A 16,769-nucleotide genomic window follows, 5' to 3' on the forward strand; every position below is an offset into this window, starting at 1 on the left:
TCAAATATTTTTCTTCTTCTGTGTTTTGTATGCAAAATAACAGATTTATCTTATTCGCATAATGCCTTAAAATTTATGGGAACAATAAAAGCTACGCTAAAGGGAAACATTATGCATTACTGTGAAATCCCGATAAACTTGAAAGATGATTGATGACCCAAAAAGTGGTTTTTCTTGAACACCTGTGACATCTAATTGGCTTGGCTGCCATGTTGGTTCCAATGTCTCAATGTTCCCCAGCAGATAGACGATCCTTTGACAACAGTTTTGACGACATCTAGATTCCAAAATGATCACCTTCCAACCTTCGATGACGAGTCGAAATTCCCATCATAATAAAGACTCATATCCCCACAAATGACAGACAGCTAAAGAAACAAACATGCATGCATCATGAAGGAAAAGCATACATCATGCACTGCATATATCATATTCTCCACCATGATACCCCACGTAAACATCGAAAGCCAGTGACGGCTCCAACCACCTACTCCGACAAATTTTGGGATACGTAGGTATTTAATCCTCTTCCACCTCGAATATCTGAAAAGCTCCCGCAATTCCTGTATTCAGGTTCAAGAAGATTAAATAGGGGCAGCTGTTGTACCCCGAAATTTGCCCTCCTTTTTCCTAGTTTTTCATCCAACCATTTGACTTGGGGATCAGTTGCATACATTAATAACTCATGCATATGCATCATTCATTCCATTTCCTTGGCTTATGGAGCTAGGGTTTGCAAGGTATGACTTGGACTTTCCTCAAGGTAGGGGATGTAAAACCTTAATTTCTTGATGATAGAGGTATAGATCCAACAAGGTGTTACCCCATCAACCTCCAGAGGTCTCCAAAACCCTAATCCTAGATGATATGAGGAGAGGGTCTCTTGAAGCTTATTTAGGCCCGGTCTTGGCCACCAAAACCCAAATCAAGGAAGGAATGGTCTTGATGGACTATGTGGCTTGGTTTTCCATTTGATGACATCCAAAACCCTAATTTCATCCTTCACCCTCTTGTTTTGGTCCATTCAGGGTAATCATTTGATTTGGTCTCATTCAATTAAACCTGAGTCCTTTGACCCCAACCCAAGTCTTGGGTATATTACACTCATTTGCTCCCATTCTCATGGCAGTTCATCTGGATATCCCCCCATATTTAGCCCATAACTTGGTCATGACTAGCTTGATCTCAATGCATTGGTGTTATTTGTTCATGAATCTTTGCTTTGGTCATAGTCATTGTCCACCTTGGCCCTAGCTAGTGTTTAATAATCCATCTAAGTCTTGTGTCATCTATACACTCCCATTGGTTTAAGTCATGGTCTATGCACCCTCAAGTCTTGTCATTCACTCAAGTTTTGATTCCATGAGGTTATGAGATTCACCTGTGAAAAGTTAATTGGCCATATCATGTAAGGCATTCCATGTCATGTTTTGATTAATCCAATTCAAAGTCAAGTTTTGATTCATGATCATTACAAGTACCCATTCATATTAAAGTTCAAGTTAAAATCATTCACATTCATTTAAAATCATTTATAATTCATCATAATGTCCATTCCATGAGGAAAAATACAAAAAAAATGAATTATAACCAATTGTTGACTTTGGTCAACAGTTGACTTTTTGTTCAACTTTGACCAAAGTCAACTCACCCATTTTTTACCATTTAAGACCTAATCTAGCCCTTTCTCCTTGATTCATCATCTAAGAGTCATGTTTGATGTGTTTGGTTTTGTATCTTCATTTCCAAGTAACTTGTCTCATTTTCAAATTCATGTGCACCATGCCATGACTTGGTCATTTGACTTTGCCAACCATGGTTCTGCATTGCTAACATGGTCTTGCAATCACCACAACCAAGCATCATAGTCACATGATTAGATACTACACTTACATTGGCCATTTGAACAAAGATAATGCATGGGTTTGGTCTTGAACTCACATTGACAAACATCCTGCCATCATGATCTTGTAGCAACCATGATCCTACCACAAAGCAGCAGCAATGCACAAGCCAGATGAAGGATGCAACCACTAGAACTAAGCATGCAAAACCAGTTGGCATTATGTCATAGATCTCAAACAGAAACAAGACAATGATACACAATGATGAACCTGCCCTGGGACATACCAAATCATGCACCAGACCTACAGTAAGACCAAACAACACCAATACACAAGCATCTAGCAGCATAACAAATCGTGCCCATTCAGGTAACATTAAAACTACAACTATGATTGTGGCCTTATTGATGACATGGATCTGCCCATTCAACACCTTCATCAAAGAGAAATTCATCATCTTGCTCTGCAATGGATGGAAGCTCATGACCTGTTCTCTAGAAGTAACAATAGTCTAGCAATGCCAAGTCTGCTAAGCAATAGCCATCATTAAGATTAAAATACACACCATATCCAACATAAATGATGCACTGCCATGACATAACCACAATAGATGCAAGCAAATCCTACAGAAAACTCCTCAATTCATTATCCTGCAATGGCATAACCACAAACATCACTCAAGCAGTGTAAAGATTCAAAACATATCATTCCAAAAAACCTATCATGCTCCACCTAAATCAGTATAATGTAATGCCTGCAATCACCAGCAGCACCTGCAACACCTCTAACAGGAGCCTTTCTGCAACATATTCAAAACATTGCCAACATTTTGCACCAAACCAAAGCACACAAATTAATATTGCTGCATCATACATGACAAGCCACAATGCACAAGTGATATCCCAACCTGCCAACCATTGGATCACAGTGTACAATCTGCAACATCACATTGCAAGCCAGCACACCAAGCCATGGACAAATGCAGCATAAAAAAACAGTTACAAACCTTGGGATAAACCTGTGAATGCTTGTAAACAACAATACAAGTGACAAACCATGCATCCATGAATCAAAGATGATTTTACTACACCAAGAACACTGCAGGATGAGCCTATTGCAGCTGACCTGTAATTAAAACCAAAAGCTCACCTATCAAGATAGGAGCCATGAACTACACACCTGAAGCATGTCGATCATACATGACTAGAACAATCTAAACATACTTTTAAGCAGACCTGTTAATGGCGATATGTACAAACCACATGACAATGTCATACCATTTCCAAGCCATTTGTGTTCAAAACCCACAAAGCCAATCATTCACCTGTTCAAGAAAAATAGTACACAATGTAATAGGTCACACATCATGCATACATCATGCAGTAATAATGCAAGCATAGCAATCCAAAACAGGACTACACATGGTTAGAATGGCTACACAATGCACTACAAGGCCAAGGCTTCATGCTTTAACCAAGACAAAAGTTGTAAAACCTTAACCTAGTAACCATCAGGACTTGGACATACCTACAACATTGCATACAGTCCAAAGTAGTATCCTTTACACCACATGGCTTCAATCATGTAGCATCCAAGTAAAACCAAGAACATAAACCCTGAACCATACTCTAACCAGCTTTGCATCCATCAATAACAACAACCTTGTGCAGGACCAGTGGAAGTCTGAACCATCAAATCACCATGCTGCAGAAAATTTTATGTTGCAGTCACATCAACCTGCAACCACCCTACAATAATATGAAGTATGTCATCAAACCATACCAACTCCAAATTCTTATAAACCAACACAGTGGACTTGCAGCATTACCAAAACATGAACTCACTTGTGATGTAGTAGTGCACAACATTGCATCATGAGCAGCCAATGAAGCAACGTAGTAGCATTAACCAATAACCCACACATAACATTTCCCAGATTAAGTCACAAGGTTTCAATTCACTAACCAAGCCAACTAAGAGAAAAACTTGGTAAATAGGTCATCATTCATGATGAAGTTCAATCCCACTTAAGTGTTAACCCATGTTATCCAGTCATCAATAACATAACCTTAACTAAACAACCAACTAACTAAATTCACTAACCACTCCTAACTAACTGAGTCAAAGATAACTAATTGAGTTAACTACTAACTCAGTGAGCCAATGCTAACCAACTCCAAGCCTAATATAACAGAATCCAAACCTCATTCCAAGCCTAACAAAATCCAAACCTCACCCCTATTTAAACAGGGTCATCACCATCATTTAGATACTATTTTTGGAATCACCTTCAAACTCACTTTCACTCGCGAAAACCTCTTCCTCACCACTCACTCAGAACTCTCTTTCTCATAAGCCATTGAAGCTTCACATCGAAGCTTCAAAATCGCTTGAGCTAGACCACTGTTCATCACTCCAATTTCCAAAAGCAAGAAGAAGAAGAAGAAGAAGAAGGAAGAAGGAAGAGAAGAAGACAGATTACGAAGAAGAATCAGAAACTCACTTGATAATTTTTCGGCCTCCTTCTCCAGTGAGTCACTCTCAAATCTTTATTTTTTCGTGTTTTTAGGTCACTTGAGTGTAGAATTTAGGGAGAGGGATTCAAGCCCTAAGGTCGTAGACGCCAATTCACCTTGATTCCCATTTAATTTGTGCAAAAAGATTTTGGGTTCTTCAATGAATTCCTTCGATTCAGCTTATCCAGAAGCCATTTCATTAAACCATCCCTAAATACATCTCCACCGCAGCCTTGCACGTCTGATGGTGATCTCAATCTTAGCTTAGGGTACCACCGTCGCCGACGGCAGCCACCGACACGGTGGTCTACGGCGGTGAATTGATATGTGAGTGAGAGGGAAGGTAGCGCGTGTTGTGTGAGTTCAAATCTGGTTGACATGGACAAATCAACATTGGTTATGGATTGATTCTAATGGGCTTACTTCTTCCAGGCCCATTAAATTTTGTTTCACACGCTCACATTTCTTATGCACCCCCTATGAATACTGAACCACGTGTTAGTGGGCTTAGTGGAAAGCCCACACTCATTTTTGCCATTTCACATACACCCCCTTTATCCATCAATCCATCAATGGGCTTGGTTTGAGCCCACGAAGCAGAACTCAACTTCTTACCCCCTTTTCATGTGTTACACCTCCTAGCCCAATTTTTATTTTCATTTTCTATTTTTTAATTGATTTCCAATTTTGTAATTAGTTTAATTAGCTAGATTAATATTAGGTTAATTAGGTTAATTTTGGTATTAGGAAATTAAAATCTCGATTTTTAGAATATTAGGTTAACATAATTGTAATTAGATCAAAATTAGGTTTAATTAGAAATAATTAGATTTTTGATTAAATTTAGGATATAGTACAATTTCCACATATTAGGAAAATCAAACTTTAGGATTTAATCAATTTTTAGATTTCAACTAGAATTAGATTTGTAGTCAATACCATATTTCGGGAAATGGCCATTTTGCCCTTTAGGGGTAATTTTAGGCATTTTATCCATTTAATAACATGATCCCTTAGGACTAGAGCGTGACATTAGGTTTGAATCATTTTCTAACAATTGTAGGTTCCCTTAGGGCTTGTACCTAGAATTTTGATCAAGATTTTGATTAACACGCACATGTTCCCCTAGGATTTTAACATAGGTTTTTTAATCAACTTTAATCAACCAATGCATGATCCCTTAGGATAGTTTTTAACAGTTATTAACTTCTAGATTAGGATTAACCTAGTTCCCTAAAATAAAATAAACCCATGATTAAATTGATCAAAACCAATTTTGATTAATTAAATCCTATAAACTTGTATAATCCTACTATCTAAATTGAGTGACCAAAAGACCCTTGGTCACTTAATAAGACTTTTCTTCTAAGTTGTGGAGCTCGAAGCCTCAATTCAAGATCTTCAATCAAGGAATCCTTAGTCATACCAAGCAGTGGATTATTCAAACAATCAAAGGTGGCATCTTCAAGAGTTTGTTAAATCAAAATCGGGATTGTGTGGCATTAGCCTTCAGTAATAGAGAAGGAATGGGATTGGAGTATTCCTACCCCCATTCTGAGTATCTTTGGGTATGGGACGTATGACCCAGCGCTCATCGTATTCACCTCTATTCATAGACTTTAGCACAATTCTAATCATATGATTGGTAAGTCTCTCTCACTACAAAGCAATACAACAAAACAAGGACTACATCAACAACTTATCAATCATGAATCAAGTTGCATGATACGAGCCTTAAGCAATAGAGAATGAGTAGGACTGGAGTATTCCTACCCCCATTCTGAGTATCCTTGGGTATGGGACGTATGACCCAACGCTTATCGTATTCACCTCTATTCATATACTTTAATGTGATTCGAATCAAACGATTGATAAGGTCTTCATCAACATAAGAAACAACTACAAAGACTCTTCTCTCTCCACTTGAAAGTTAAGACGAAAATTACATGCCACGAGCCTTAAGTGGTAAAGAAGGAATGAGAATGGAGCTTTCCTTCACTCATTTTGGATATATTTGGGTGTGAGACGTTTGGCTCATTGTTTATCGTATCCACCTTTACTCATAGACTTTAGTGTGATTCTTATCTAACAACTATCAAGTCTACTCCGCTCTTTCTTTCAATCATCTCTTTTTGCCTCTTTCGTCTTGTTTTCAACCCTAGTGGGATGAACTACGAAAGCTATGATTTCCTTATTGCACTATAAGGGTACGTAGGCAGGAGAACCCAGTTTCTTCGTGAGCTATCTTAATTATCATCCAATCAATCATTCTTCATTCATTCTATCAATACCATCTTTTTGAGATCAATCACACTTCTCCTTGGACTCCTTGTCTATCCTTTTAGGACGATCTAGTGACAATCCACCTAACCAATCGAGAGTTGTTTGGGCTACAACCTCAAACATCTAACTCAGCCTTTCTTTTTGGCTTTACCCTATAGTGGCAGCCTGCTAGTCCACGTATTGGTAAATGCCTATCTTGCTCTTCGATACAGAGTCTATCTCTTTCTTGGATCCAAGATAATGGCGATCCAAAACACAGCGGAATTTAAAATTTCTCCTTTAATGATCCTTACGAATGGGCATGATCAGTGATAGAATCGTTACCTCTTGTGGCGATCATGAACGTTGAACGATGACAACGCCTCTACTCAGTCCACACGAACGGATTCCTTCAATCTCAGTGCTAGCTGCTACGAATGAAGGCTTTGAGTGAGAGAGAGAGAGAAACGAAATTTCAACTGCCACAATGCTTTTACACAAGGGTTATATTTATAGAACCACTTGTGTGGGCTGCAAGCTAAAAAGCCCACTCAAGTGTATATGGCCCATATCTTAAAATATGCCAAAATCACTTAAGCGCGTGGTACCTTACCATATTTCGTATTCTACTTAAGTACACCGTACCTTACGATGTTCTATAATTCACTTAAGGGCACCGTACATTACGGTATTCCTTAATTACTCTATCTCTCATCAATCCGTCCTTTGTGTGTGACCCTATAGGTTTTCGCGGCATTGGCAATTATATTAAATCACGTATTTAACATAATAAACAGTGAGCGGTATCTAGCAACACATCACTGCTACCAAAGACACGAAAATGTCATGTGATCTGACAAATCCTTCTGTGATAATAATTATGTGTATAATTACCCTTTTGCCCTTATGTCTATATATTGAACACAAGGCATAGACCGTGTCATCCTTGTCCAGTTCAATATTGGGCCCATAGACATTTATCCTGTTACGCAGGATGGGCAAATTCCATCTAGGTCACTCATGTCCCTTAGCATGCTTCGTGGAGTACCCATCAACTGTCTTTATGGTCATCCAATTACGGACAACGTTTGATCAGCAATAAGGCACTCGACTCTACATCTAGGGTCCATAGTGGTTTCAGGTCGAAGGGTGGTATACACCATTATCACCATGAGAATAACTTATGACACTTTGCATAACATTCTATATAGTATTCTCATAGTGGGTCAATCCAGTATAAATATTACTCTTAATATTTATACCTATGTTTAAGACTTGATAACTCTTTATCCATGATCCATGAGATGCGATCATCAGTCTATAAACATAATAGTCATCATGCTTTAATGTTATCCCACTTCACAATAAAGCTTGACTACGAATACTTTAAGAATAGTGTCCTTATGTTTAATATGATCTCATGATTAAGTCATACTTGATACATTAAACGGACTAGCTATTCTAGGGACTTTATTAAACAAACATAATAAAGAAAAAGCCTTTTATTATTAATAAATAATTCGATACAAGTACCAAAAGTATTGGCCTCTAAGGCTTACACCAACATTATTTCCCCAACAAGTAATATACTACTCTTTATACTATCCAATACTACAATCATTCCTTGAAGTGGTGTTTGTCTTGTGAGCCCTGTTGCTTAGACAAATCTCTCTCTCTCTCTCTCTCTCTCTCTCTCTCTCTCTCTCTCTCTCTATATATATATATATATATATATATATATATATATATATATATATATATATATATATATATATATATATATATATATATATATATATATATATATATATATATATTCTCGTAGTTCCGAACTACGATTGCTCTGACTTTCTCATTGCACGATGGGAATATGTAGGCACGAGGATGTGAATCCTTGGTGAGCATACTTCTAATTCCTCCTTCACCTTAGGGCATCATTCATATCTTTCACTATCCGTTACCTACCTTCGATCATAAATTGTTCACCCAGTGACACATTATTCCTTTGACATTGAAATACACTTTCTTTGGAATTCCATATACATCCTTTTAGGACACTTAATGTAGTCCGTCTTTCTACCTAGAGTTGTTTGGGCTACAACCTTAAACACTTAATTCCTTCCTTTTTGGATAAACACCCTATAGTGGCGGCCTGCTGGTCCACACAGCGGTTAGAGTTATTTCCCTCTATGGTACAAATCCCACTTCTCTTATGGATTCCAATACACTTTCACCTTTCGATTTCAAACAATACTTCTCCAGTCACATGTACCAAATATTCAATTATGTGACTCTGGTCACCTCATTCTGTTCATTTCCATGATACATTCATATTCTACCATCATTCACTCCATGTGATATACCCGTTATCTTTGACCAAATACACTACCTCTTTGCACTCCTTCTTGCGGCACCTTGTGAACCAAGAGATGTTTGGGCTACAACCTCAAACACTTAATTCCTTCATTTTTGGTTTTACCTTATAGTGGCGGCCTTCTAGTCCACGTGTTGGTAATAACCACCTTACTCTTGGGTTCATCTTTTCACCCTTGTTGGAATTCAAAATACTATTCTTTGGTTCAGACCATACCTTTATCACACTCCTTTTCACCTCTCACTTCTGGTTCCTTGAACTACGGAGCTCTGAATTCCTCATTGCATTATGAGGATACGTAGACATGAGGGCCCCAATCCTCACCGAGCACTTTATCTATTTCTTTTCCTTTTTCCCCATTCTTTTACAAGTAATCTTTAGATAACACCTATTCGAGCGAGAACAATCAAAATGGTTCCCATGGAGTACCATGGATGTTAGGGGTGTTAATACCTCCCCCTTGCATAACCGACTTCCTTACCCAGCATACCCCTTTCCCCCGGGTTTTATCGATGTTTTCCCTTCCCTTTGGGGATAAATAAAGTTCGATGGCGACTCTACTGTATGTTCGAGCGTGCGATACGTTCGGGTATATTTCCGCTAGCTTCACCCACTACCTAGGGTTGTGGCACCCGCCACCAAACCACTTCCTCCTTATTTTTCTCCACGCTCCATTTTTCTCGGTCAACCAACCACGCCCACTACGAGATCTTCAAGGCAACTTTCAAGACAAGGATTAGGGGTATAAATCAGGGTTTCGGTCTTCAAGGAAAGGACAGTCTCTTTCAGCCATAATTTTATTGTTAGCATTTTAAGAATATATTTACTTGTAAAGTAATATATTCTCCATATCAGGGGACTATTGCGACTTTAGTTTTAGCAATTGATTTTGGTTATAACTCTGTATCGGGTTTGTCAAGCGTGCTGGTATTATTTGAATTCAAGAACCAACATTAATTCCAGTTTTTCGGTCTATATTCCAGGTTCCACTTTAATTGTTTATTTTGATCGCTTATGCTTTGTCTTATGTTTAATTATCACAATATCATGTTTGTTCTCAAATCCATGTCTGACTAAACCATTCGATATCGGTATGTAAAGACCGTTAAAATGACGGGATTCGTTAATAATTGGTGTTGACTTTTATAAACTATTTTTCTGGTTATAGTTTCTTGTTCTAAAATTAAAATTGTTTTCGTACAAGACTACAAAGCAAACAAGGGTTACGGTCAATAAAACAAGAGTTTGAGGTTTTAACCGGATAGCTGAAACTAGACATTAATTCTAAATACAACGAGAGCACTTTAGGATTAATTAGAATATATTGATTTCCAAAAATTACTTTTAATTCAAATGAGACAGCGAGAGTGAAGCATTTTGGTTTAAGAGTATAGTCATAGTCAACAACACGAGAGTGTGAGATAAAGTCTTTTAAATAAATAACTTCTACTGAAGAGTATTTTGACGTTTAAGATTACACCAACTATTTATCGAATCCCCTAAGTTTGATTTGTTGCATACCGATATCCCGCTATTAAATATTTCTATTAAAGTTCAGTTTTCGTTAGTATTTATTTCTCATTGTTCCTTACCCCCTAGAGAAATCATCAGCCTTAGATTTACGTAGTAACATTAGATAACGGTAAGTTCGACTATTAATCCTTTGGGTTCGATAATCTTTAAAACTACGCAATACGACTGTGCACTTGCAGTCACGAATCCTATAGACATACTAAGTCATGATCAAGTTTTTGGCGCCACTATCGAGGACTAATTTAGTCGATATCGTAACTCCAGTGTTGTGCAGTATAGAATAAGACAAACAAAACTATTTCCCTTTTTAATTTGTCGATTGTATGCCAAGTACTCGCTCTCAAGGCGAGAAATTAAAGCTACCATTCGATGAAATAGAATGTTATCTAAGATTAGAACGCCGAATACGTGAATACCGTATCATGTACAATCTTCCCGATCCTAAATCCCTATTCCCAAACCAGCTATAGAACCAAAGATGGTTGAAGGACCACATAACCGCCCTCTCAAGTACTATGACATCCCTTCGCAGAATGAACCACATAACAGCATCGCTGCCTCTGCCATCGAGGCAAATAATTTTGAGCTAAAACCTTCGTTGTTGTCAGCCGTACAACAAAACCTATTTTCCGGTAGTCCCACTAAGGACCCGAACCTACATTTGTCAGTGTTTTTGCATTACGCAAACACAGTGAAAGTGAATGGTGTCAGCCCCGAAGCAATAAGACTATGTATTTTCCCTTTCTCACTGAGAGATAGAGCTAAAGCTTGGCTCCGGTCTCTATCGTCCAAATCTGTCACTACGTGGAACGAGTTGAAGAAAGTTTTCTTAGCACGATATTTCCCACATAGTAAGACGAATATGCCAAGAGCCCAAATAAACGGGTTTAAATAAAAAGATAATGAATCACTTTTTGAAGCATGGGAGAGATACAAGGACATGATGAGGCTTTGTCCATATCAAGGTCTAGAAGAGTGGTTGATCATCCATACCTTTTACAAATGGTGTCTTGTACAACACAAGATTAATAATAGACGTCGCCGCGGGTGGTGCACTGATGGATAAACCCTACAATGAGGCTTATCAACTTATCGAAAGTATGGCCCAGAATCACTACCAGTGGGGAAGTGAAAGAACCTCCGTACAGAAACCTCCAACGAAAGGCGGTATGTATGAAATAAGCAGTCTTGACCATGTCAATGCTAAGGTTGATGCTCTCACTCAAAAGATAGAAAACCTGACCATAACACTTGTAGCCACTATGGTCGTCGTAGCACCGAACTGCGAGATATGCGAAGTTCCTGAGCATGCTGCCCCTGAATGTCAACTTTTGACAGGAATCTCTACAGACCAAGTGAATTATGCACAAGGAAACCCTTACTCAAACACCTATAACCCAGGTTGGAAGAACCATCTGAACTTTTCGTACAAAAACAATAACGCATTGTATGCACCTAACCAAACACCTATGTACCACCGAGATATCATAAAGCTGCCACAACTGCTCTAAATGCTCCTAGGAAGTCAAACCTTGAAATAATGATGGAAAACTTCATAGCTACTTAGGCCCAAACAAATAATGATTTCCTAAATCAAAACATACATACTAGTGAGCAAATTAAGCAACAAACAAGCAAAGTAGACGCTTTAGCCACCCATAATAAAATGTTAGAAACACAAATTTCGCAAGTGGCACAATAACAAGCACCAACTGATGCCCTTGCAGGTAAATTTCCTGGACACCCACAACCAAACCCTAAAGGTCATGCAAATGCTATTATACTACGAAGTGGGACAGAATTAGACGGGCCAACCAACCCTAGAATTCAAAATCCAACCATGCACCAAGACCCTAGTAAAATAACTGAGGAGGAAGACGAACTAAAGGAGAATAAAAGCAAAGAGGCCAATGAGAAAGAAGAACCATATGTGCCTTCACCACCGTATAAACCTCTTATCTTGTATCCTCAAAGATTTGTTAAGTCAAAAAGTGTAGGGAAATTCAAGACATTTGTAGAGCTTTTGAAACAATTGAATATCATAATATCTTTTACATAGGCTATCACTCAAATGCCCTCATATGCTAAGTTACTTAAGGAGATCTTATCTAATAAGAAGAAAATCGAGGATAACGAAACCGTTACACTTACTGCTGAGTGTAGCGCTATAATTCAAAACAATATGCCTCCTAAGCTGAAAGACCCAGGGAGTTTCTCCATACCCAGTGTAATCAGAAAGTTTTTCATAGACAAAGCTCTATGTGACTTAGGAGCCAGTATTAGCTTAATGCCCTTATCCATATGCGAAAGGCTTAAAATGGGAGAACTGAGACCAACTAGGATGTTCGTACAACTTGTGGATCGTTATGCTAAATTTCCCATAGGTATGCTAGAAAATGTTCCTGTGCGCATAGGCCAATTCTATATCCCTACTGATTTCATAATCATGAACATAAAAGAGGATTCCAATATCCCTGTCATACTAGGAAGACCATTCTTAGCTACTGTTGGGGCTATTATAGATGTAAAGAAAGGCAAGATAACCTTTGAAGTTGGTGAAGAAAAAGTCGAATTCATTTTGACGCAATTCTTAAAGGCATCAGCTATAGAAGATACATGTTATCTGCTAGATGTCATTGACGAATGTGTAAGAGAAATGGAGAATGAACAAACTTCATACTCCAAAATATTGAAAATTCCAATGCCTCCTATTTTTAAAGATGAAAATTTGCTTGAGGAATACCAAGATGACAGTCTAAGTAAATGTCTAGCACTGACACCCAATCATATGCCCTGCCTGAAGAAACCAACATTAGAACTTAAAACACTACCCAAAAATTTGAGGTACGAATTCATAGACATTGAACTCGAGCAACCTGTAATAGTTAATGCAGACTTAGGACAAATAGAAACCGAGAAACTCCTACATGTTTTAAGAAAATATCCAACTGCTTTAGGCTATAATATCTCAGATCTAAAAGGACTAAGTCATTCCATATGCATGCATCACATTATGCTAGAGGAATACAGTAAGACCTCTAGAGAACATCAAAGAAGGATAAATCCCGTTTTGAGTGATGTAGTAAAGAGAGAAGTGCAAAAACTATTAGAAGCAGGAATTATATACCCGATATCTGATAGCCAATGGGTCATCTCAGTACATGTCGTACCAAAGAAGGGAGGTGTCACAATTGTTAATAATGAAAAAAGTGAATCTATAGCACAAAGAGTGTGACTGGAAGCAGAATGTGCATTGATTATAGGAAATTTAGCAAAACCACTCGAAAGGATCATTTTCCTTTACCTTTTATTGATCAAATGCTTGAACGATTGGCTAAGCATTCTCACTTCTTCTATTTAGATGGTTATTCAGGATTCTTTCAAATCCCTATTCATCCTGACGACCAAGAAAAGACAACCTTCACTTGTCCTTATGGTACACACTCCTATTGACGAATGCGGTTTGGACTATGTAACACTCCCGCAACATTCCAAAGATACATGATGTCAATTTTCACTGATTTTATAGACGACATCATGGAAGTATTTATGGACGATTTCTCTGTTTGTGGGCAGAGTTTTGAAGGATGTTTATCGAACCTAGAAATGGTACTTGGAAGACGCGTAAAAGTGAATCTCGTGTTAAATTGGGAAAAATTCCATTTCATGGTCCGACAAGGAATCGTACTTTAGTGTCTGACAAGGGGATTGAAGTTGAAAAGGCTAAAATAGAAGTTATATAAAACCTTCAACCTCTGAAAACCGTAAGAGAAATACGAAGTTTCTTAGGACACGCCGGTTTCTACCGACGATTCATTAAAGATTTCTCCAAAATCACCAAACCACTAACTGGCCTATTAATGAAAGACGTCGAATTCATCTTTGATGACAGGTGCTTAAAAGCATTTGAATAATTAAAAACAACTCTCATCACCGCACCTATCATGCAACCACCTGACTGAAGATTACCATTTGAAATCATGTGTGACGCTAGTGATTATGTCGTAGGAGCGGTCTTATGACAAAGAAAGGATAAGAATCTTTATGCAATATATTACGCAAGTAGAACCTTAGATCCTGCGAAGATGAACTACACCACCACAGAAAATGAACTTTTAGCTGTCATGTTCGCTTTGGATAAATTTCGTTCTTACCTAGTAGGATAAAAAATTATTATCTATACCGATCATGCCACAATTAGGTACCTATTAAGTAAAAAGGATGCCAAACCAAGACTCATAAGGTGGATTTTACTCCTACAAGAGTTTGCCTTAGAAATCAAAGATAAGATAGGCACTAAAAATGTCGTAGCTGATCACTTGTCGAGGATTGAAGGCATTGAACCTGAACGAGTGCCTATCAATAATGATTTCCCTTATGAACGACTCATAGCCCAGTTGGAAAGTAATACAGTTGAATGCTTATTAACTTATAATGATGCCGAAACAGATGAAGTTGTGACAGCAATTTATACTAAAACCACACTACCATGGTATGTTGACTTCGTCAACTACTTAGCAGTTGGGGTGCTTCCACCAGAATTGACTTACCAACAAAAGAAGAAATTCTTCCAGGATCTTAAACAATATTATTGGGATGAGCCTCTGCTTTTTAAGAGAGGCGCCGATGGTATCTTCCGTCGACGTGTCCCCGAAGATGAAGTAGAAAATATAATTTCTCACTGTCATTCTGCTCCCTATAGAGGACATGCAAGCACTTCAAAGACTTGCTCCAAGATCTTACAAGATGACCTCTTTTGGCCCACTCTGTGGAAAGATGTCCACATCGCGATCATAAATTGGGACCGGTGCCAACGCACTGGTAACATCTCAAGACGCGACAAAATGCCACTTAAAGGCATTTTGGAAGTATAAGTCTTTGACGTGTGGGGAATTGATTTCATGGCACCATTCTCATCCTCTTTTGGTAACAAGTATATACTCGTTATTGTTAATTACGTATCGAAATGGATCAAGGCTATAGCCACTCCAACAAATGACGTGCGGGTGGTAACTAGGCTCTTTAAGCATATAATTTTTCCTATATTCGGTGTGCTGAGACTTGTCATCAATGATGGTGGCTCCCATTTCATTTCAAAGATCTTTGAAAAGCTATTACTGAAATATGGATTCCGACACCGCGTAGCAACACCCTATCACCCATAAACAAGTGGGCAAGTAGAGGTCTCGAATAGATAAATTTAGCAAATCTTAGAAAAAACTGTTGCCACCTCTAGGAAATATTGGTCTTCAAAGTTACACGAAGCTCTGTGGGCATATAGGACAGCTTATAAAACTCCGATAGGAACCACGCCATTTAAGCTAGTTTATGGAAAATTGGGTCATCTTCCGATAGAATTAGAGCATAAAGCATATTGGACCGTTAAGACCCTTAATCTAAATTATACTGCCGCATGCGAGAAGAGAATATTAGATATCCATGAACTAGAAGAACTTAGATTAGACGCATACGAGAATGCCCGGATCTATAAAGAAAGAACTAACAAATGGCATGACAATTGTATATCGAGGAAAGAGTTTAATGAGGGTGACATAGTACTTTTGTTTAATTCTCAACTTAAACTTTTTCCAGGAAAACTTTGTTCTAGGTGGTCCGGTCCCTTTGAAATTAAAAAAGTTTTTCCAAATGGAACGATAGAGATAAAGGGCAAATCTAGTTAACCATTCGTAAACGGACAACGCTTGAAACATTATCATAACATTGATAACGTAGATTTTTCCACTAATATAAAGCTTGTAGAGTTGCCCGCTCATTCACCGAGTTAATCTTTAGTTAAATTTTGTCGAGCTTACGACAATAAACAAAGCGCTAAGTGGGAGACAACCCACACCATATTGCAAATTATTAATTCTATCTTCTCTATTATTGTTTATTACTATTTCTTATTTCTCATTTTTTTATCTCTTTCATAAAGTCACTCGGTAATTTTCTTTATTATCGCCCATTACTGACTTAGCACTATTGTCTACTTACTCCCAGGCTAACTTAAATTTAGCTAGCTACTAACTTTCACGATGTAACAAGTAGACTATATGGATATCGTTTTCTGAGGCAGAGGTCAGAGGAGACACTTTGAAGCTTTAGCTCAGAGAGAGATGGCACTAACTATCTACCCCGATGGACGTACCATGACTAAGTTAGGTATCCGAGATAGTGTTATGTTCCTACTTAACCAAATTGGCTGGGATAATTTTGCTATCAAAAGAAGATTTAGTTCTT

At 38.0% G+C, this 16,769-nt stretch overlaps 1 non-coding gene across 1 annotated transcript; it reads right to left on the bottom strand.

The window, feature by feature from the left end:
* Positions 1–11,391: 11,391 nt before the first annotated feature.
* On the bottom strand, positions 11,392–11,498 carry LOC127089603 (small nucleolar RNA R71). Its single transcript, XR_007791178.1, has one exon. It is a non-coding gene; the product is annotated as a small nucleolar RNA R71 (small nucleolar RNA).
* Positions 11,499–16,769: the final 5,271 nt, after the last annotated feature.

Source organism: Lathyrus oleraceus, chromosome 5 (assembly GCF_024323335.1).
Source record: "Lathyrus oleraceus cultivar Zhongwan6 chromosome 5, CAAS_Psat_ZW6_1.0, whole genome shotgun sequence".
NCBI classification, from domain to species: Eukaryota; Viridiplantae; Streptophyta; class Magnoliopsida; order Fabales; family Fabaceae; genus Lathyrus; species Lathyrus oleraceus.